The sequence below is a fragment of the Hemitrygon akajei genome, chromosome 10, assembly GCF_048418815.1.
Source record: "Hemitrygon akajei chromosome 10, sHemAka1.3, whole genome shotgun sequence".
Taxonomy (NCBI): Eukaryota; Metazoa; Chordata; class Chondrichthyes; order Myliobatiformes; family Dasyatidae; genus Hemitrygon; species Hemitrygon akajei.
The window spans coordinates 136309593-136332335 of record NC_133133.1 but is presented as its reverse complement, the minus strand read 5'-3'; the positions used below and the strand labels follow the sequence as shown (position 1 = coordinate 136332335).

The following is a 22743-nucleotide window of genomic DNA, read 5'->3' as shown; positions in this document are numbered from 1 at the left end:
ACGGACTAGGAGGGCCGGAATGGCCTGTTTCCGTGCTGTGATTGTTATATGGTTATAACATGCCTGCAACATTGCCTGCAACGGGTCACCCCCACGAATTGCACAACACTGATATGGAAAAATAGCGCCATATCTTCATTGTGATCTAAACTCAGAACTCTAGCCAACCTTCACAGTGGTTAAGGCGGATAACCACCATATTTCAAGGGTAGTTTGGGATAGTTAATTTGTGCCAGCGACGCCCAGCTCCAGAAAAATAAATAAATTATGGAAAGAAGTCCCAACGAAAACAAACCTGCTGAAATATGTCATCGTTTCCGGAGAGTTCCACTAGTTTTAAGCAAATACAGTGGGTGGAACATTGTCGGATTTACCAGTCAGTCTCTCTGTGGGGCTGCATTATTTGTTTCTGCTACTCGTTTCGTCTACAAAGCTGATCTGTTTTCATTGATGGATACTGTGCGCTGTCCCGCTCATCTCTCGCTGGTGGCATTTTCGGAAGCGCTTAGTGTGCAGAGTGAACGCAGGGTGGCGGTGGTGAGGGAGGGAGGGCGACCAGTCGCCAGGTGGCGGTGTAGAGGGAGGGCAGCCAGACGCCAGGCAACTGTGTTGAGGGAAGTGTGGCCAGTCGCCAGATGGCGGTATAGAGGGAGGGGCGGCCAGTCGCCAGGAGGCGGTGGTGAGGGAGGGCGGCCAGTCGCCAGGGGGCGGTGGTGAGGGAGGGCGGCCAGTCGCCAGGGGGCGGTGCAGAGGGCGGGCAGCCAGACGCCAGGTGGCGGTGTTAGAGGAAGGGCAGCCAGACGCCAGGCGGCTGTGGTGAGAGAGGGCGGCCAGTCGCCAGGTGGCGGTGTAGAGGGAGGGCAGCCAGACGCCAGGCAACTGTGTTGAGGGAAGGGTGGCCAGTCGCCAGATGGCGGTATAGAGGGAGGGGCGGCCAGTCGCCAGGAGGCGGTGGTGAGGGAGGGCGGCCAGTCGCCAGGGGGCGGTGGTGAGGGAGGGCGGCCAGTCGCCAGGGGGCGGTGTAGAGGGCGGGCAGCCAGACGCCAGGTGGCGGTGTTAGAGGAAGGGCAGCCAGACGCCAGGCGGCTGTGGTGAGAGAGGGCGGCCAGTCGCCAGGTGGCGGTGTAGAGGGAGGGCAGCCAGACGCCAGGCAACTGTGTTGAGGGAAGGGTGGCCAGTCGCCAGATGGCGGTATAGAGGGAGAGGCGGCCAGTCGCCAGGAGGCGGTGGTGAGGGAGGGCGGCCAGTCGCCAGGGGGCGGTGGTGAGGGAGGGCGGCCAGTCGCCAGGGGGCGGTGTAGAGGGCGGGCAGCCAGACGCCAGGTGGCGGTGTTAGAGGAAGGGCAGCCAGACGCCAGGCGGCTGTGGTGAGAGAGGGCGGCCAGTCGCCAGGTGGCGGTGTAGAGGGAGGGCAGCCAGACGCCAGGCAACTGTGTTGAGGGAAGGGTGGCCAGTCGCCAGATGGCGGTATAGAGGGAGGGGTGGCCAGTCGCCAGGAGGCGGTGGTGAGGGAGGGCGGCCAGTCGCCAGGGGGCGGTGGTGAGGGAGGGCGGCCAGTCGCCAGGGGGCGGTGTAGAGGGCGGGCAGCCAGACGCCAGGTGGCGGTGTTAGAGGAAGGGCAGCCAGACGCCAGGCGGCTGTGGTGAGAGAGGGCGGCCAGTCGCCAGGTGGCGGTGTAGAGGGAGGGCAGCCAGACGCCAGGCAACTGTGTTGAGGGAGGGGCGGCCAGTCGCCAGGAGGCGGTGGTGAGGGAGGGCGGCCAGGTGCCAGGCAGCGGCATGGAATCTTGGAGGACAGTCGCCAGGGGGGCGTTGTAGAGGGAGGACAGCCAGTCGCCAGGGGGCGGTGTAGAGGGTGGGCAGCCAGACGCCAGGTGGCGGTGTTAGAGGAAGGGCAGCCAGACGCCAGGCGGCTGTGGTGAGAGAGGGCGGCCAGTCGCCAGGTGGCGGTGTAGAGGGAGGGCAGCCAGACGCCAGGGGGCGGTGTTAGAGGAAGGACAGCCAGACGCCAGGTGGCGGTGTAGAGGGAGGGCAGTCAGACGCCAGGCAACTGTGTTGAGGGAAGGGTAGCCAGTCGCCAGGAGGCGGTGTAGAGGGAGGGCAGCCAGACGCCAGGTGGCGGTGTAGAGGGAGGACAGCCAGTCGCCAGGGGGCGGTGTAGAGGGAGGGCAGCCAGACGCCAGGGGGCGGTGTTAGAGGAAGGGCAGCCAGACGCCAGGCGGCTGTGGTGAGAGAGGGCGGCCAGTCGCCAGGTGGCGGTGTAGAGGGAGGGCAGCCAGACGCCAGGAGGCTGTGGTGAGAGAGGGCGGCCAGTCGCCAGGTGGCGGTGTAGAGGGAGGGCAGCCAGGCGGCGGTGTAGAGGGAGGACAGCCAGTCGCCAGGTGGCGGTGTAGAGGGAGGGCAGCCAGACGCCAGGCGGCTGTGTAGAGGAAGGACAGCCAGTCGCCAGGTGGCGGTGTAGAGGGAGGGCAGCCAGACGCCAGGCGGCTGTGTAGAGGAAGGACAGCCAGTCGCCAGGTGGCGGTGTAGAGGGAGGGCAGTCAGACGCCAGGCGGCGGTGTTAGAGGAAGGGCGGCCAGTCGCCAGGTGGCGGTGTAGAGGGAGGGCAGCCAGACGCCAGGCGGCTGTGGTGAGAGAGGGCAGCCAGTCGCCAGGTGGCGGTGTAGAGGGAGGGCAGCCAGACGCCAGGGGGCGGTGTTAGAGGAAGGGCAGCCAGACGCCAGGTGGCGGTGTTAGAGGAAGGGCAGCCAGACGCTAGGTGGCGGTATAGAGGGAGGGCAGCCAGACGCCAGGCGGCGGTGTAGAGGGAGGACAGCCAGTCGCCAGGTGGCGGTGTAGAGGGAGGGCAGCCAGACGCCAGGCGGCTGTGTAGAGGAAGGACAGCCAGTCGCCAGGTGGCGGTGTAGAGGGAGGGCAGCCAGACGCCAGGCGGCTGTGTAGAGGAAGGACAGCCAGTCGCCAGGTGGCGGTGTAGAGGGAGGGCAGTCAGACGCCAGGCGGCGGTGTTAGAGGAAGGGCAGCCAGACGCCAGGTGGCGGTGTAGAGGGAGGGCAGCCAGACGCCAGGTGGCGGTGTTAGAGGAAGGGCAGCCAGACGCCAGGTGGCGGTATAGAGGGAGGGCAGCCAGACGCCAGGTGGCGGTATAGAGGGAGGACAGCCAGTCGCCAGGGGGCGGGCGTCTAATCCCACTTTGCCTGGAAAGATGGGAGGAGCGGCGTAAGAGGTCGAGGCACTGGGAGCTACAGAGGGTCAGCACGTTGTTTGGGCTGCAGGTCAGTAGGTGATGCCCTCGGCATCCCATTTCCACTCCTCCCTCCTATTCTCCACTCGGTCTCTTCCATCAGGCTCGGGCCCCTCCTTTTCTGGTCTCTTAGGCGTGTCTCGGAACCTCGTCCTCCAGCCCTTCCCCACAGGTCGCAGGGAAAAGCAGCTGGTGTGGCGCCGACCGAGAGAGTGAAACCAGGGCGTGCAGTAAACGTGGGTGGGAATTGTTTCTTGTTCACCAAATAGTAATGGTGAAGGAAGAACTCGCGAGGGAATTACAAGTTCCTACACCGGTTATGTGGTTATCAGGGACTGAGCACAGACATTGGCAACGTAAACTGCTAATGACGAAGTACAGGATGGATGTGTGGACGAACTGTTGGAAGGGTTGACTATTTAGTTTAAATGTAGCTTCTTGACAACAGTGACGAGAACACGATACAATTTTACATTGAATGTGATGTTGTGAAAGCCTAGCCTGCGGTTTTCAATGTTAAGTACAGAAAATAAAGGCGTGTGGAGCGGGTTGGTCTAATAAAGCTGTGATAATAGGTAATGATTTACATTAAAGAACCGTTTCGAGCAGGTTGATAGATTGCAAAACTGCATGTTAGGGTGTGATGGTATTCAGGCATTTGGTAACATTTAAAGAAATAATTAGTTATTTTGTGGTAAAAATACATTGTTTGGGGCATAGAATGACTAATAAGGTAGAACATGATTTTAATAATATAAAATATATATATATAAATTAAAACAAAAGTAAAAGTTAATAAAAGGAAGCATCAGGGTTGGGATTGTGCGCAATTCAGTGAATATGACCAGGAAATTGCTGTGGAAAATGAAACGTGAATCAGAATCAGGTGTAATATCACTGGCATGTATTGTGAACGGTGTGGCTTTGTGGCAGCAGGACACTGCAATACAAAGTAAAAACTATAAATGACAACAGGAAGTGTGTGTGTGTGTATATATATATATATATATATATATATATATATATATATATAGATAGATATATATAGTACAAAATAAGTGGAAAAATTACAGAGGAAATGTTCATGGGTTCATTGTCCATTCAGAAATCTGATGGAGGCGGGGAAGAACCTGTTTCTGAAACACTGATTGTGTGTCTTCACGTTCTCGTACCACCTCTTTGATGGTAACAATGAGAAGAGGGCATGGGGGTCCTTTATGATGGATGCTGCCTTTTTGAGACATTGCCATTTGAAGTTGTCCTGGATGCTGGGGAGGCTCGTGCCCATGATAGAACTGGCAGAGTTTACAACTTTATGCAGCTTTTTCCGATCCTGTACAGTGGCCCCTCCATACCAGACAGTGATGTAACCAGTTGGAGTGAACCAACAAAGTTCTGCCAGTATTTATAATTAATAGCATTGATAAATATGATGGATGAGATGGAAGAAATTACAATGGCAATAAGGAAATAGCAGAGCTTAAACTTATTTTGTGTCTGAATTCACAAAAATAATTTCTCAGAAATGCTGGAAAACCAAGGTTCTGTTGCAAATGATGAAATTAAATAAATTAGAAATACTAGTCACCCTTCATTATGTGCCATGACGTGGCGTTCATGATCTTTCCATGATAATGGTTGTTCTTGGCAAATTTTTATGCAGAAGTGGTTTCCTATTGTTGCCGCCTTTGGGCAGTGTCTTTACAAGATGGATGACCCCAGCCATTACCAATACTCTTCAGAGGTTGTCTGCCTGGCGTCAGCGGTTGCATAACCAGCAATTGTAATGTGCACCAGCTGCACATACCTGCTCCCATGGCTTAACGTGACCCTGATTGGGATTTACATCTTGCCCAAGGGTGACCTGCAGGCTAGTGGAAAGAAGAAGCACCTTACAGCTCCTGGGGTAGAGACATTCCTCTATCCTACCACCCCAAATACTAGTAGAAATGTTAATAAACCTGAAAATAATCACTTGCTGAACTTGATGATCTCCACTCTAAAGCTTTGAAGAAAGAGCTGTAGAATTGTACAGCACAGAAACAGGACCCTCAGGCCAAGTCCATGCCGATCTTGTTTGCCCATCTGTATTAATCTCATTTGTGTACACTTAAGACTACAGCTTTCAGTGCCTTGCCTATTTCGGTATTTCTCATCTACCATGATTCCACTGTCCCGTGGTATATTTTACATAATAAACACTTTGTTTATAATAAAAGTATGACCCCTTGTTTTTGATACCCCTATTAGATTAGATTCAACTTTATTGTCATTGTGCCAAGTACAGATACAAAGCCAATGGAATGCAGTTAGCATCTAACTAGAAATGCAAAGAATAGTGTTATTTACAAAATAGTTGTGAATAAAAAGTAGGTGCTACAGCACACAAATGTAAAAGTACTGAGACAGTACAGTATGGGTGCAATACTGCTTAGCGCAGTGATGTGAGGTTCAGCAGGGTCACAGCCTCAAGGAAGAAGCTCTTCCTGTGCCTGCTGGTGTGGGAGCAGAGGCTCCTGTAGCACCTACTGGATGGGAGGAGAGTAAAAAGTCCATGGTTAGGGTGAGATGCATCCTTGATAATGCTTTTCCCTCTGCCCAGGCAGCGTTTATGGTAGATGTTCTCAATGGTGGGCAATTGAGTGCCGATAATCCGTTGGGCAGTTTTCACCACACTCTGGAGTGCTTTGCAGTCTGATATGGGACAATTGCCATACCACACTGAGATGCAGTTGGTGAGTATGCTCTCAATGGCACAGCGGTGGGGGGGGGGGTATCATGGGGGTATCAACCATATCAATGTCTCTCATATCTTAATTGCCTTTATCAGGCACCTTCAGTACAGAGAAAAACACACCCAGCCTATCCATTGATTTCCCATAGCTAGTGTCCTTCAATCCAAGCAAGCTCTGGATGGATCTCCTCTGCACTTTCTCTGAAGCAGCATAGTGACCAGAACCACACAGCCTGACCTGATCAGTATTTTGAAAGTTGCAACATACAAAATGGTAATTTGCCTTTGTCTATAATGGAGACTCGACATGGCATTTGACCAGGTCCTGTATGGCAGGCTATTCCTGGAAGTTAAGGCACATGGGATTCAAATTGGATCCAAAATTGACTCAATGACAGGAGGCAGAGTAATGGTGTAAGTGTTATAAAGTGGACATCTGTCAGAAACGAGCCACGCTCCCGAATAATGGCTTCAAGACAAATTCGAGGAAACAAAGTTTATTAACAGTTCTGCAGAGCTGGGTGCCTTCAGAGAAGGGAACCCTGAACCTTACAGGGCAGCAGGTTTTATCCTTCTTCCTTACCCCTCCCCTCCCTGACTCGGGAGGTACACAGTCTTAGATTCAGTGTTTTCCCATTCCATATTTGGAGTTGTTTTTTTACACATTTCTGTAAAACAATAGTCCATATCTCAGGACTTCAGTGATTCCACAAGCAGTTAATCTTGTCAGGGCTTCTGCATTCCTGCTTATCAGACATAATTAAATCACATTTGTTTACTGACTTTAACCCAGACATAATTAAATCACATTTGTTTTCTGCACTGACTTTTAACCTCGCACATCTTAATTTACTTCAACTCTCACAACATCTATGACCATTGCAGGGGTTGATGCTAGGAACCTCTATAGCATCATTCTGTCTCATCTTTTATATTCTAAACAACGGCCGATGAAGGCAAGTACAGTCGGCCCTCTTTATCCACAAGGGATTGGTTCCGGGACCCCTCGCGGATACCAAAATTCGCGGATGCTCAAGTCCCTTATTCAACCTGTCTCAATGTGGAGACCCAGCGCAGAACTCTAAATCCTGTTATGAACCCCATAACTGGGTCACTTACCAGCAAAGATAGAGAGGTCCGCTGAAGTCTGATGGTACTATTTTTAAACGTTTTTATTTATAAAGGGGCACAAAAGTAAGGTTAATACAAACATTCAGATAATATACGTCGTCAATACTCAATCTAAAGCACGGGTATAGTAATAATCAACAATACGAAGTAGCTCTATCATTTGTCTAGGGGTAAAACTATTGTCCGATGGAAATATCAAAGTCTCTGAAGTTCATGCAGGCTTTTAGCCTTTTGGAGACCGCTGGGGCTCACGTGTTGGAGAGAGAAAATAAACTTGCCAGCCTGTTGGACTCAAATCGTTGAATCGGGAACGTGAGTTCCCCGTTGTCAGTTCAGAATCCTTTTCGGGGTTATCAGCCACTCGATTCCCTAGCTAGGGGAACCGAATCACACGTGGCTCCTGAACAGCTTCCCGTCCTTACGGGAGCGATGAGCGATGGTGTCTCCGTCTGGTGCGTCGCTGGCTTACTGCCTCCTGCTGTCCCCTTTTATCGTGACTGGCAGATTTGTAGATGTCACTCAAGGTAGGGTGATACAATCCCCACCCCACATTGCCCGAGGGTGTCCATGTCCCTGATAGCTGGCACGTACTATAGAGTTGCAATTCACACAGGTGTCTCTAAGAACAATGGTCAAATCCGTTGCATTGTCTCTCATTTCCTGGGTCCAAGACCCGAATTAATAGCGATCTTGCGATTCTCCGGAAGGAGGGGGCTGGTCCCGCACCCTTCGGCCCCTCAAGAGCTGTGGTACATTCATAACACCCCCTTTCTTCAAAGCGTTTTCACCAGCGGTGAAACGAAGTAGTACAGAGTCTTACAGGATTTTAGAATCTAACACAATACACAAGCTTTCCGTTTCACTACAGAGCTATACAGTCATACATTTAGTTCAGCATCTAAACAGGTAACGAGTACAGTGGCACTTCCTTTAATTTTTTTCTCTCTTGTACCTGACTAAAGGCTGGTAGCATCAGATTTCAACTTAACAGGCAGGTTCCAAGGGGGTTGGCTTTGTTATTCACATGCTTTGTCAAAATCCCGTACAGCCAGTTTCCTATTTAAAATGGCGCCCCCATTAACCATCACCTTTTTTCCAATGAGTTTCTACGGGAGGAACTCGAGTAGTTTGGTGGGGTAAACTCCCGTTCGCCTTATTCATAGGAGTTATCGTATCAACACCGGATCCCAGACCTAATTCATTCCTACCCAATTCTTTAGTTTTAAGCAAGTTGCTATTTTTCTCTTCAGGACCCGTCATGCTATTAGTTTCCAATTTAAGATCTGCAAGCGAGCCCGCTTTTTCCAGACAGCCTGTCAAGTACTGCCTGTTTACTCCACATCTTTGAATAACAATAGCGTGTGGGGCCCTGGCAGCTCTCGACTTACTCTGTAAGCGAGCTGCCGGGTTTAAAATTTTTTCATTCGATTTGGGAACTACAAACTTTCCGTTCCCTTCAATAATAATATTTATCCCCCCATGGTCGAGTTCCACTTTAAGGTTCACCACCCCTTCGTGTACAAACACCTGGGAACCCTCCCTTCCCCCAATTACCAGGGTTAACCCTGTCTTCACTGAACCCAGTCTATCTGACCCAAAAGGATGGCTGTCTCGTTCAGCTGAATCAGATACCTCAGAACTTTTCTGAGCTCCGTGACTAGGTTTGGAACCACGTGCATCCCCATCCTGGACACTCTCAAACGGGACATTGACCTCTTCCAGGCTTTCAATACCCGTACCTTTTTCAAATTCCAAATTCTCTTGCTCCTCCCAACTACTCTCTGGGCAACTCCCTTCCGGAGTAAACTCAACCCCGCGGGCTGAAACAACCTCATCTGCCAACCCAGCAGACCTCTCCAAGGTAATGGCATCCTTTTCATCTAGGACTGCCTTCATCTCATTATCGGGAACACCTTGATAACTCTCAACTTCTTCAAACAGGGCTGCCACCCCCGACAGATCATCCATGTCCAACTCTGGACCTTTTAACAGCTTTTTCCGTTTCTCATCTTTATTTCCTACCTCTAGGACCTTTCTCTTCGCTAAGGGAAGATCTATCTCCTCTCCCTTACCCCCTTTCACGTTACTATTCCTCGTTTTACCACCCTCTAAACCCTCGTGGCACAGGGTCGGTAAAGACGTCTCGGCCAAATCAAAACTGGCCAACTTTAAACTGCTCCCGTTCTCAGCTGCCGTTTTCGACAGGCTGCGAGTGACCGCGCATGCGGTGTAGCTCAGGGACGCTATGGGCGGGGCCTCAACACGCACCGGTCGGCGGGTCATAGTCATGGCTGACCAAGTCCTACCCCCGGCTAAATCGTTCCCAAGGAGGACGTCCACGTCAGTTCTCGGGAATTCTGATGGCACCCTTATTTCAACTGATCCATACACCAGCTCACAATCCAAAATGACCCTACGTAAGGACACCATTTCTGTCCATTTTCCTATTCCTCTCAGGGCTACCTCGCCCGTCTGAGGTCCGAATTGTAATACGTTATGGCTAATTAATGATAGCTCCGCCCCGTGTCTCTCCAAATCCGTACGGGAATTGGTGGGTCCCCCTCCCTCACAGACACGGTTCCGTGTGACAGATAAATCTCAGACCCCTCGCGCTCTCTGCTTACCGGGACCCTCTTGCCGATTTTCTGATTACCACTGCACACCCGATAGGGACCGCTGCTTTCCCTTTTTCTGGCTCCTTTCTCGGAGCAAAGCACCTAGATGCAATATGTCCTCCCTTCCCACAATTAAAACAGGTCAAGCCCGGAAATCTCGGGCTGCCTGGCCTTTCCCCCTCAACCTTACCACTAGCTCCCGGCGGGACCTCTGCCTCAGCCGGCAGACTTTCTCGGTTGTTCCCACGGTCTCTCGGGGTACTTTTATTTGAGGGAAACTTTGTCTTGTGGGTTAGGGCATATTCATCTGCGAACCTAGCAATTTCTGAGATGGACTTATTCAGCTTCTCATTCAACTACATCTGGATCTCCTCCGGAACACACCCTTTTAATTCCTCAATCAAAAATAACTCCCTGATATGCCCATAATCCTCGTCCACCTGTTCCACGGTGCACCAACGGTCCAAGAGCACACCCTTCTCATGGGCTAGCTCGGTATACGTTTGATTCCACCCTTTCCGTAAATTTCTGAACCTTTGTCTATAGGCTTCAGGTACTAGCTCGTAACTCCGGAGAATGGCCTCCTTTACTTTGGCATAATTCTCCGCTTCCCCTTCCTCGATAGACAACGCAGCATATGCTCGTTGTGCCTTCCCTTTTAACACACTTTGTAACAACGCCACCCACTGCTCTTTGGGCCACTTCTGATTTACTGCCACCTTTTCAAAAAGCAAGAAATAACTATCAACATCCGACTCTTCGAATGGAGGTACTACCCTTAACTCCCGACTAACATTAAACCTCTCCTCTCGGTCTAACCCTTGATCCCTTCGCTCTTTCCTTAACTTCTCCATCTCTAAGTCATGTTTCCTCTGTTTTTCTGCCTCCTTATACTCCCTCTCCTTCTCAGCTCTTTCTTTCTCTCTTTCAGCTCCTTTAGCTGGAGCTCATGATCCCGTTTCACCTCTAATTCCTTTAGTTGGAACGCCTGCTCCCTTTCTTTCTCTCTCCCAGCCCTTTCTTTCTCCTTCTCAGCTGCTTTACTTTAAATTCATGTTCCAACCTTAATTTCTCCAACTCTAACTGATCCGTCCCACTCGCTAGTACCTTTTCAGGGATATTTTCCAAACCCTCAGCTGCAAACACCTTCCTCCCAATGTAATACTGAGTTATGACCCTTCGCACTTCCCGCTTTTTCATTGATGACCTCACCTCTGTGAGGCTTAACCCCTTTGCCAGATTTACCAAGTCTAATTTTGTAGCCGCCTCTAGCGCCCCTAGAGTCGGGTTTTCCATAAATTCATCCACGTCCATCTTTGCAGGTTTCCCGTCTGGCTACCCGCGTACCAGATCCAAATTTTTTGACTTACAAACCCAATTCACTGACCTCCCAATTTGGTATCAAATCTCGAGACGAGGCCCCACGTTGTTATGAACCCCATAACTGGGTCACTTACCAGCAAAGATAGAGAGGTCCGCTGAAGTCTGATGGTACTATTTTTAAACGTTTTTATTTATAAAGGGGCACAAAAGTAAGGTTAATACAAACATTCAGATAATATACGTCGTCAATACTCAATCTAAAGCACGGATATAGTAATAATCAACAATACGAAGTAGCTCTAACGTTTGTCTAGGGGTAAAACTATTGTCCGATGGAAATATCAAAGTCTCTGAAGTTCATGCAGGCTTTTAGCCTTTCGGAGACCGCTGGGGCTCACGTGTTGGAGAGAGAAAATAAACTTGCCAGCCTGTTGGACTCAAATCGTTGAATCGGGAACGTGAGTTCCCCGTTGTCAGTTCAGAATCCTTTTCGGGGTTATCAGCCACTCGATTCCCTAGCTGGGGAACCGAATCACACATGGCTCCCGAACAGCTTCCCGTCCTTACGGGAGCGATGGTGTCTCCGTCTGGTGCGTCGCTGGCTTACTGCCTCCTGCTGTCCCCTTTTATCGTGACTGGCAGATTTGTAGATGTCACTCAAGGTAGGGTGATACAATCCCCACCCCATATTGCCCGAGGGTGTCCATGTCCCTGATAGCTGGCACGTAATATAGAGTTGCAATTCACACAGGTGTCTCTAAGAACAATGGTCAAATCCGTTGCATTGTCTCTCATTTCCTGGGTCCAAGACTCAAATTAATAGCGATCTTGCGATTCTCCGGAAGGAGGGGGCTGGTCCCGCACCCTTCGGCCCCTCAGAGCTGTGGTACATTCATAACAATCCGCAGTGATTTTGTTCACGAAAGTAATCACGATCGCGATTGAAAATAAAGTGGAAATAATAAAGTGATCAGAAAGAGGTGAAACGCCATCGGTCATTGGAAAAGCATTAGGCTACAGTCGGTCAACGATCAGAACAATTTTAATGGATAAAGTGAGAAAGGCTCTGTCCCGATGAAAGCTACAATTATTACTAAGCAATGCAGTGGTTTAATTGAACATTGAACATCGACTTCTCTAACTTCCGTTAATGCCCCTCCTCCCCTTCTTACCCCATCCCTGACATAATTAGTTTTGTTTTTTTCTCTCACTCTGCCCGTCACCCTGCCTGTTCTCCATCTCCCTCTGATGCTCCCCCCCCCCTTTCTCCCGAGGCCTCCCATCCCATGATCCTTTCCCTTCTCCAGCTCTGTATCCCTTTTGCCAATCACCTTTCCTGCTCTTAGGTTCACCCCACCCCCTCCGGTCTTCTATCATTTCGCATTTCCCCCTCCTCCCACTACTTTCAAATCTCTTACTATCTCTACTTTCAGTTAGTCCTGACGAAGGGTCTCGGCCCGAAACGTTGACAGTGCTTCTCCCTATAGATGCTGCCTGGCCTGCTGTGTTCCACCAGCATTTTGTGTGTGTTGTTTGAATTTCCAGCATCTGCAGATTTCCCAGTGGTTTAATTTTTGTATTTTTGATCCTCCACATCAACCGGGCACTGTGGAGAGCGCACTCGGGAGCGGTCTGTCACTAGATCGAATTCGGGAAATTCCACTCCCGAGCCTGATGCTGAAACATACGTTCTTAAGTGTTATATATGTATTAGAATGGTAAAATATATACTATATACTAAGACAAACTTTTGACTAACTGATGCTAAATAATACCGGATGTACCTGTTCCGACTTACTTAGTAAGAGAACTTTACTTTTTTTTTGTGATCGCAATCCATGATAACCCACCACATCCTCCCGTATACTTAAATCATCTCTAGATTACTTATAATACCTAATACAATGTAAATGCTATGTAAAATAGTTGTTATACTGCATTGCTTAGGGAATAATGACAAGAAAAAAAAGTCTGTACATGCTCAAATAACAAGTGCTGGAAGAGCAGTAATGGGTTTTCGCGATTCACAGTTGGTTGAACTCGCAGATAAGGAGGGCTGACTTTATATCAATTCGGTGCTTTACCATCCTATCCACCTATGTTGCCATATAGAAGATACTATGGACTTGAATCTCTAGGGGCATCTCTTCTTGTACATTCATAAGTGCCCCTTATTGTATGTGCCTTATCCTATTAGACTTCCTAAAATAAATTACCTGACACTTGTTTGGTTAAATTCCAACAGCCAGTGCCCAGCCAACTTTTTTCTGATCTATATCCTACTGTAATCTTAGACAATCTTCCTCACTATCTACAGTAGTAGTTTTCATGTTTTGATAAACTTATCATACTTATTTTAATCACATCTTAGATGTTATAAAACAAAAAACAAGGGTCCTGGCGTCAATCCCTGCATTGGTCACAGACGTCCACTGTATAAACCTTCCCATACTCTTAGCCTCCTGTCAGTGAGTCAATTTCAGATTCAATTTGAATCCCTTGTGCCTTAAGCATGTCACGTGCAAAGCAGTTGCCAAACCAAGCTGGTGTGCATCCAGCCAGGATGTTTCATAGAGTGTATTGATAAGGGTTGACAGGAACATGCCAACCTCTTCAGTCTTGAGGAAGTAGAGGCATTGGTGAGCTTTCTTGGCTGTGGCATCTGTGGTTGGCCAAGGACAGGCTATTTTTTGATGCTCTCTGCTAGAAACTTGAAGCTCTAAACCCTCACTAACTTTAGCATCATTGATGTAGACAGGAGCATTGTGCTCGTCATGAAATCAGTGACCAGCTCTTTCATTTAGCTGACATTGAGGGAATGTTTGTTACCTTCTACCTTCTTCCTGTACTCCCAACGTATCCTTATTTGAGATATGGCGCACTATTGTGGTATCATCTGCAAACTTATAGGAGTTGGAGCAAAATCTTGCCACACAGTCATCAGCGTACAGGGAGTAGAGTAGGGGCCTGAGGATGCAATGTCGTGGAGCACCGTTGTTGAGAATAATTATGGCCAGTGTGTTGCTATCCTAATTGTTGTCTTTTGGTCAGCAGGTCAAGCATCCAGTCAGAGAGGGAGGTGTTGACTCCCAGGGTGATGAGATTGCTTGGAATTATAGTATTAAAGATGGAGCTGTAGTCCATAAATTATAGTCTGTCCAGATGCTCCAGAGTTATGTGTAGGGCCAGGGAAATGGCATCTGCCATCGGCTGTTTGGCTGTCAGTGAACTGCAATCAGTCAAAGTTGTCCAGAAGGCTGGAGTTAATGTGTGCCTTGACCAGCATCTTGAATCACTTGATGATGGGCAGTTGTTGTTTAGGCATGTTATCTTGTTTTTGTTAGGTCTTACGCAGACAGGAAACTCAGGTTGGATAAGGAAGAGTTAAAATTGCCTGTAAGTACCCCTCTCCCCCCCCCCCCCAATCAGCTAATCTACGCAGGATCTAAGGAGACAGCCAGAGACGCCATCTAGGCCTGATGCTTTCTGTGGGTTCACTCTTCAGAAGAGTGGTGACTGCATTAGAGTGGGTGGTCCTATTCCCTTCAGTTCAAAATGTGCCCAGAACAGATTAAGCTGATCACGAAGGCACGTACTGACTGACTTTGTTTTATAACCTGTTGTAGGTTGTAAAAACCCTGCCACAACTGCCAGCTGGTCTGGGATTTGAATTGGACTCAAATTTCCTTTGAACATCTCTCATAGCTTTATGGAGATCGTGCCTTGATATATTGTAAAATTTGAATTCTGCAGACCTAGACTTCAGTAGGAAGTGGATCTCCAGGTTCATCCATGTTTTTCGGTTTGGGAAGACCTGGAATGTCCTCTTTGGAGTCCTCGACATGCTTGCTGACTGTGCCAATAATTGTAGTGACATACTCATCTAGGCTGGTATCTGCACCTTTAAACATAGACCAGTCTACCCATTCAGTGCAGTCATGTAGAAGCTCATCTGCTTCCTCAGACCAGCACTGAATGACTTCCTGTGTTGGATTCTTCTGTTTGTGTGCAGGGGATAGAAGCAGAGTTTGGTGGTCTGAATTACCAAGTGTGGATGGGTGGTAGCTCGGTCTTTGGGGCCCTAGTGGGACATGAGACGTGAGCATTTTTTTGGCAACACGCTCTCGAAGTTGGCCTGGTTGGATTTGCTGACAATGATGAAAACAGCCTCTGGATATCCAGGCTTCCCTAGGTAATTGCAGCCAGACCATTCCTCCTGTTGAACTATTGAGCTATATTTGATGCAAACTCATTATTAATTAAAAGCAAAAAATCCTTTGCGAGGTTTAAACAGTAACATTTACATTTTCTGTCACTCTTAGGCCAGCAAATTATAAACAGCTCTGTTCGCTCCGTTTTGGGTTGTGCCATTTGAATCCTGTTTTACGGTGGTTTTCTGGTGCCTCAGCTCGGCCTCAGCTGCTTTATCACTGAAAATCCATCTAATTGCCTGATCTTTGGAGTGCCTCGTATTGAGGTTGCAGCAAACTGGAATTGTAAGTGAAGACCAGCCCTGTTTCTTTGCTTGCTGTTCGCTATTGTCATTGTCTATCCACTCTTAAGTTTCTGGTGAAACTGCTTGACTTTGTACTGCCAGATACCAGCACTTCAAATCACTGCCCCCTTTTGGTTTTAGTCTCAAAGCCATGACCAATGAACTCAGGCAGTGATCACACTCAGCTTCATTCTGTAAGCGATTGGTCCATTTTACAAACCGACCGAACTTCACTATTCCCAGGTGTTGGGCTTCACCAATTTTGCTGGTGGGAAAACTGATGCCACCAAGCCCAGCCGTACCGCTCAGCACTTTGCAAAGCTCCAGTGGCACTCTGATGATACATTGTTTGAATCCAGCACACTTTGCCTCCTGCCCATCGGTGTAATGTTATTCAGAGATACAATGCTGATCAGCCCAGTGAGCGGCACCATCCAGCAACCCACCTATTTAACCCTAGTCTCACGACAGGGCAATTCAGAAAATCAATTAGCTTATAACTGGTACATCATTTGAATGTGAGATGAACCTATTATGGATGGCTTAAATGGATTTTGATTGGCTGTATTAATTATTTGGCGAAGTAGTAAACATAAGAAATGAAAACCCCTTGAGGACATGTTCTTTGCTTCCAGCTTCTCAGACTATGTACAATAAGCAGCGTGGTATTGGGCACACTTATTATCTTAGGGAACGGAATGAAAAGAATAATTGTTGTAAGAAAAATAATTCTTTCTTACTCCCAGCTCAAAACATATTAATATAAAATTATATTACTGTTACTGGAACATTATGAACTCCAGTTAATAAAATGTTTTTTTTTGTTCAGTGCCATGAATCCCTAAGATTGTTTTCTCTGGAGATTGTCTAATATGAAGTCAGGGGCTTAAAGTACTTAGCTACAGTGTGAATTATTGTGCTCAGCTTTGCATATGTTCAGCTCACATTACAGTAGATCTTTGAATTGCGTTCCTTTTCTCTGAACAAATGTACATCATTGACTGCAAGCCAAATTCAGGCAAAAGGTTCATCTTTTCAGCGAAAGTAAACCCCCACCCCACCACCGTTTCCTACACCTGGATAAATTTGCTTTTGTTATGGTTCTGCTGGGGCTGATGAGGTTAACATTGAAGTAGCATACTCTTCAACAATTGGGTCAGGAAGTGGCTAGTAGAGTGGGTGGGTAGTGCACTCTTCCTCCTCCTGTATACACAGAACCTCCAGTGTTTGACTTCTGTTCTCAGTGACATCCTGGATGTCTCCTCCACTTTTCTATGTCATAGACTAGGTTCTTCAGAGGATGTTTGACCACAGACTCTGTATCTGGTAAACAGTTCCCCTGAGAGAGCTTGGAATGATTTAAAGAGCAAGGCATGTAAATGCCATGATATCAATACTGGGAATGTTGGCCTTCAGAGAGGACAATGATATTGGATCGCTTGTCATAAAACATAGGATAGTACAGCATATTACAGGCCCTTTGGCCCACAATGTTGTGCCGACCCTCAAACCCTGCCTCCCATATAACCCCCCACCTTAAATTCCTCTATATACCTGTCTAGTAGCCTCTTAAACTTCACTAGTGTATCTGCCTCCACCACTGACTCAGGCAGTGCATTCTACACACCAACCACTCTGAGTGAAAAACCCTCCTTAAACCTCCCTCCCCTTACCTTAAAGCCATGTCCTCTTGTACAGAGCAGTGGTGCCCTGGGGAAGAGGCACTGGCTATCCATTCTATCTATTCCTCTTAATATCTTGTACACCTCTATCATGTCTCCTCTCATCCTCCTCTCCAAAGAGTAAAGCCCTAGCTCCCTTAATCTCTGATCATAATCCATACTCTCTAAACCAGGCAGTGTCCTGGTAAATCTCCTCTTTACCCTTTCCAATGCTTCCAAGTCTTGAAGGTGACAGTGAATTTTGTCGTCAGTGCCAGCATCTGTGAAAAGGTTCGCTCCTGAAATTTAGGATTTGGTCTGTTGTAGGGGTAAGAATACAGGGAGTTAAAAGCTGGTGAAATAGGATGTTGCTTGTACTGATGTGAAAACAGGATGCTGCTGATACGGTTCAAAAAAAATAGAGATTTAATTGCCTTATAGCATGCTACTATTATGGCAAAAGCTTGCTGTTGACTAAATTAAACTTGTGGAAATTTAAGTGTTTTAATCTGTAACCAAAGCATAGTTTTACTGTTAACTAAGTCTTCTGTGTAACAATTATATATGGAGAAGTGTAACAATCAAAACATATTTAATTAAGTTTTCTGCATATCACAGATATGGAAAGGTGTATAAGGCTGTCACAAAATCATATTTTTGACTGTCAGTTTTGTCTGGTCTCCTGGTGTGCACTAGTTTCTATAAATCATAAGGTTGTTTTGGCACCAACTTCTTTTATCACTCCTACAATTTGAGGAGACCCATTAATGAAAGTAAGAGAGTTTGAAAATATTGATGCTGGCCTTGGAGCCCAGCTTCAGAGTATGTGCAAATGTCACCTATACAAGGCAGATTGGGAGACAAACATAAACACAAGCCCATGTATCCACACGCACTTGTTGTTACAAATGAAATTTGTCAATGTAGTGTAAGCTGTCTTGTTGCTTCCTGTTTAATATTACAGATGACTGTCAAATTTGACTGTAGTGCAAGAGGTTTGTTAGTGTTGGTGTCCTCCCTTTATGTGGATTTTTAACCACTAAAACAAATCATGGGTTATGTTGGCAACAAATTACGAGTGAAATCACAGTGGAGAGGGGATCTGCACTGGAATTTCAATCGTTAAAGTCAATTCATTGTCAATAAAGATTGCAGTTAACTCAACCCATCACTGTCTAAGAGCAGTGGTCCCCAACCACCGGGCCGTGGACTGGTACCGGGCCGCAAGGAAACGATATGAGTCAGCTGCACCTTTCCTCATTCCCTGTCACGCCCACTGTAGAACTTGAACACACGCAAGGTCACTACCCACGCGAGGTCACCAGTCACCTAAACGCAGTGACACCCTCGCGCCAGGGATCACTGGTTGGCCTCACGTGGCTGATGAGAAGTGCCATTGCTACTGGCCTGGAGCACGGACAGATGGGTGCCGCCTCTAAACCTGTTTAGCACACCATATGTTCGTGGGGAACCCGGTGCTAAAATATTCGCAGATGACCTAATTCGGGCTCAGGGTTTCATAAGTAGCAGAGCAGGTACCTTGCTGCGATCTACTGAAAGTCATCCCTCGAGCCAAACTTTTGTTGGCCGATAGATCCTACCTACTTACGGTGGGGGGGGGGGGGGGGAGCAGGTGCGTGCCCTTTCGCACTCCTCCTTGCTCTCCAGACTGCGACCACCAGCCTTTGCCTTGTCCTCTCACCCCACCCACGACCAGCTGCACCTGGCCAAGGCGTCTGGCAGCGGGCAGGAAGCTAAAGTTTGGGCCCGGAGGCTGTCAAATGAGGCAATGAAAACTGCTTCAGCACCTTAGGTCCAAGCACCCTGACTAAAAGATTAACCCCTTGAGTTTTTTGAGCGGTAAGAAGATGAGCAAGCGGGACAGAAGCAAGTGCTAAGGGCCACGAAAACTAAATTGCAGAATAGACTGGATGTAAGGAATCCCTTTCGAGTATCACTGTCTCCCATCGCCCCTCGATGGGACTGTCTTGTTGCAGGGAAACAAGCCCAGGGCTCCCACTTCTTTAGCAATATTGGTGTGTTGCAATGATTTTATATGTTCATACAAGGAAAATATGCGCTGTGTGTTTAATATCCAAACGTTACTTAAAATGTTTTGATGCTATTGACTTATAAGTGACTTTTAATTGACATCGCTATATTCATGCAAAGAAAATATGTGTTGTGTTTAATATTAAATTTGTTAGATAAACCCTCTTAGAAATGAAATTGAGTGTATTAGTGTTACGTTCCCCAGTAACCGGGTAATTTTCCAGCAAAGATAGATGGATCCACCGAAGCCTGATGCTACTATTTTCAAACGTTTTTATTTATAAAGGGGCACAAACGTATGGTTAATACAAAACATTCAGATCATATACGTCGTCACAACTCAATCTAAAGCCCGGGTATAGTAATAATCAATCAGAAATAAGCTCTATCGTTGTCTAGGGGTAATGTAGATATATATTGTTTACTGGATATTTAAAAGTCTTTTTGCGGCCACTGCAGTTCCACCAGCCGCCGTCGGTTGTGGTGTCGCGTTGGTGCACTTTTGTTAGAAAGAGAGAGAGAGAGATGTCATTAAACAGCTTCACCTGCCCAGGTCCCTACGGAGCACCGCCGTGGAATCAGAAGAGCAGGCTTCCCGGTTGTTAGTTAAAAGTGATTGTCCGTGATTCCATCCACAGACTCCCGATCCGGAGTCTAACGCACGTGGCTTCCTTCAGAATGGCGTCCCGCTCCGACGGGAAGCACTATGGTGTCTTCTTCGTGTGTCTCCTTGGTGCGTCTGAGGCCCCGCCTCGGCAGCCCACCTTTTTATCTGGACTGGCAGGGTTGTAGATGTCAATCGGGGGGGAGGGGGTTAGGCGATCTTTCCCCCATTCCCTATCCCACATGGCCCTGAAGGTCTGCACGTAGCCCACGTCCTTATTCCACAAAAGGTGCCTCCCAAGACAATGGCTGTGTCCAAGGCTTTGTCTTGCTGAGCGGCCAATCCACATTCCAGACCGTAAGGCTCTCTCTCTCTTGCGATTCTCCCAAAGGAGGGGGCTGAGGTCATAACACCTCCCCCCATAGCAGGTTTTTTACCAGCGGTTAAAAACAGGTTGATACAGAGTTATACAGGACTTTTTTTTTTAATCTACATACTACACAAGCTTTTCTCTTCACAGAGTACTACCGTGATACATTCAAGTCAGTATCTAAACAGGTAACAAGTACAGTGCCCCTTTTTTTTCAATATCTTAACCTCACGTGCCGTACTAAAGTCTGGTAGCATCAAACTTCAGCTCAATGAGTCTTATAGGATTTTTGAATCTAATACAACACACAAGCTTTTCGTTTTAACTACAGAGCCATACATTTTACATTTAATTCAGCACCTAGATAAACAATCCGCTAGCACATTATCACTCCCCTTAATGTGCTGGATCTTAATATCGAATTCCTGCAGCATCAGACTCCAGCTTAATAACCTCCTGTTTTTATTTTTCATATTGTCCAAGAATACCAGTGGGTTGTGATCGGTATAGACCACTAGGGGTCTTTGCACCAGGCAAATGTACACTTCGAAATGTTGTATCGCCAACACAAGCGCTAACAATTCCTTTTCCACGGTAGAGTAATTCCTCTGGTGTCTATTGAACTTCCGAGAGAAATATGCTACCGGGTGCTCCACTCCATTCCCCGCTTGCTGCAATAGGACTGCTCCTGCCGCCTCATCGCTGGCGTCCATGGCCAAGGAGAAGGGGGTTTACAGATCGGGCGCTTTTAACACAGGGTCATGGCACAATATGGCTTTTAACTTTTCAAAGGCATTCTGACAAGAATGACCCCACTCAAATTTTTCCTCCTCCTGCAGTAATTTTGTAAGGGGGAGCGCAATGTCCGCGAAATTTTTACAGAATTTCCGATAGTATCCTACCATGCCCAGAAACCTCCTCAGGACCCTTTTATTGTAGGGCACAGGGACCTCGGAAATAGCCCGGACCTTCGCCTGCACAGGGGCCAACTGCCCGTCTCCCACCACATACCCCAGATAGGTGATCGTGGCATGACCAAACTCACTCTTGGCGAGGTTTACTGTAAGGTGGGTTGCCGACATTTGGGTAAACAAACTTTCTACAGCCCCCAGATGCTCCTCCCAGGTGTCATTCCAAACTACCACATTGTCAAGATAAGCCTTGGTGTGGGTTAACCCCTTTATCACAGCGTCTATCATCCGCTGAAATGTCCCTGGGGCATTTTTCATCCCAAACGGCATAACGTTGTACTCGTACAACCCGGACGGGGTGACAAAGGCTGAAATCTCTCGAGCCCTGTCTGTTAAAGGAACGCACCAGTACCCCTTTAACAAGTCCATTTTTGTGATGTACCTTGCCTTCCCCACTTGATCAATGCAATCATCCACCCGGGGAATAGGGTAAGCATCGGTCTGGGTAACCGCGTTGACCTTCTGGTAATCGGTACAGAATCTTATGGTCCCGTCCGGCTTTGGGACAACCACACAAGGAGAAGCCCACGCGGAAGAGGATTCGCAGATTATCCCAGCAGCTAGCATATGTTCAATCTCCTTCTCTACTAGCTGGCTCTTTTTAGAATTCATCCGATAAGGGGCTTGTTTAATAGGTTGGGTTGAGGTAACTATCACATCATGTTGCGTCCCACTACACCTTCGGGGAACATCTGGACATAAGTCTGCATGCCGGTTAACGAGCTGTATTACCTGCTCCCTTTGTTCAGGCTTTAAGTGGCCAACTTTATCCGCAAGGCTCGCCAATACGATAGAGTTCTCTAATCTGGTGGGGACTATACCTATCTTGTCAAACCGTTCTGGTCCCTCCTTACCATCCCCCTCTACCTCATCGGCTTTCATGGCCGCACCAACCACCGCGGGGGTGGGTCCATGATACCCCTTTATCATGTTCACGTGAACTAACTGGGTCGGCTTTCGTCGGTCGGGGGTTTCGATCATGTAATTCAGCGAGTCTATTTTCTTACACACTGTATATGGCCCTTGAAACCTCGCCCCCAGGGGGTGGGTAGCTACCGGGAATAGGACCAAGACCCAGTCGCCCACGTGAAACTCTTGTTCTCTCGCTCTCCGGTTATACCACTGACTCATTTTTTCCTGGGAAGCTTTAAGGTTTTCTTTTGCCAAGGCGCATACTTTACGCAGCCTTTCCCGGAATTTCAGCACATAGTCGATCACACTGACTTGGACGGTCAGGCTAGACCACTTTTCTTTCAGTAGGGTTAGGGGTCCCCTGGGCCTGTGACCGAAAACCAGCTCGAACGGACTGAACCCCAGGGAGCACTGGACTGTATCTCGTACGGCAAATAACAAAAGGGGTAAAGCCTCATCCCAGTCTCGAACGTTCTCCTGACAATAAGCTTTAAGCATGGTCTTTAGGGTAGCGTGGAACCTTTCCAACGCTCCCTGTGACTCCGGGTGATACACAGAGGCCAGAATCTGCTTCACCCCTAGCTGGGTCATCATCTGCCAAAATGTGCTAGACGTGAATGTACTTCCCTGGTCTGA

The 22743-nt window shown here is 48.0% G+C and overlaps 1 protein-coding gene across 2 annotated transcripts in view; it reads left to right on the top strand.

The window, feature by feature from the left end:
• Window positions 1–3120: 3120 nt before the first annotated feature.
• Window positions 3121–22743, top strand: part of LOC140734705 (protein FAM3C-like) — a 62180-nt gene continuing 42557 nt past the window's right edge. Inside the window, exons 1-2 of one of the 2 annotated variants that reach the window (XM_073059040.1) lie at window positions 3128–3270; window positions 15365–15538. The gene's annotated coding sequence lies outside the window, so the exon portion shown is untranslated. Of the gene's footprint in view, window positions 3271–15364; window positions 15539–22743 lie in introns of both variants that reach the window. The other variant, XM_073059041.1, reaches the window with a different exon arrangement.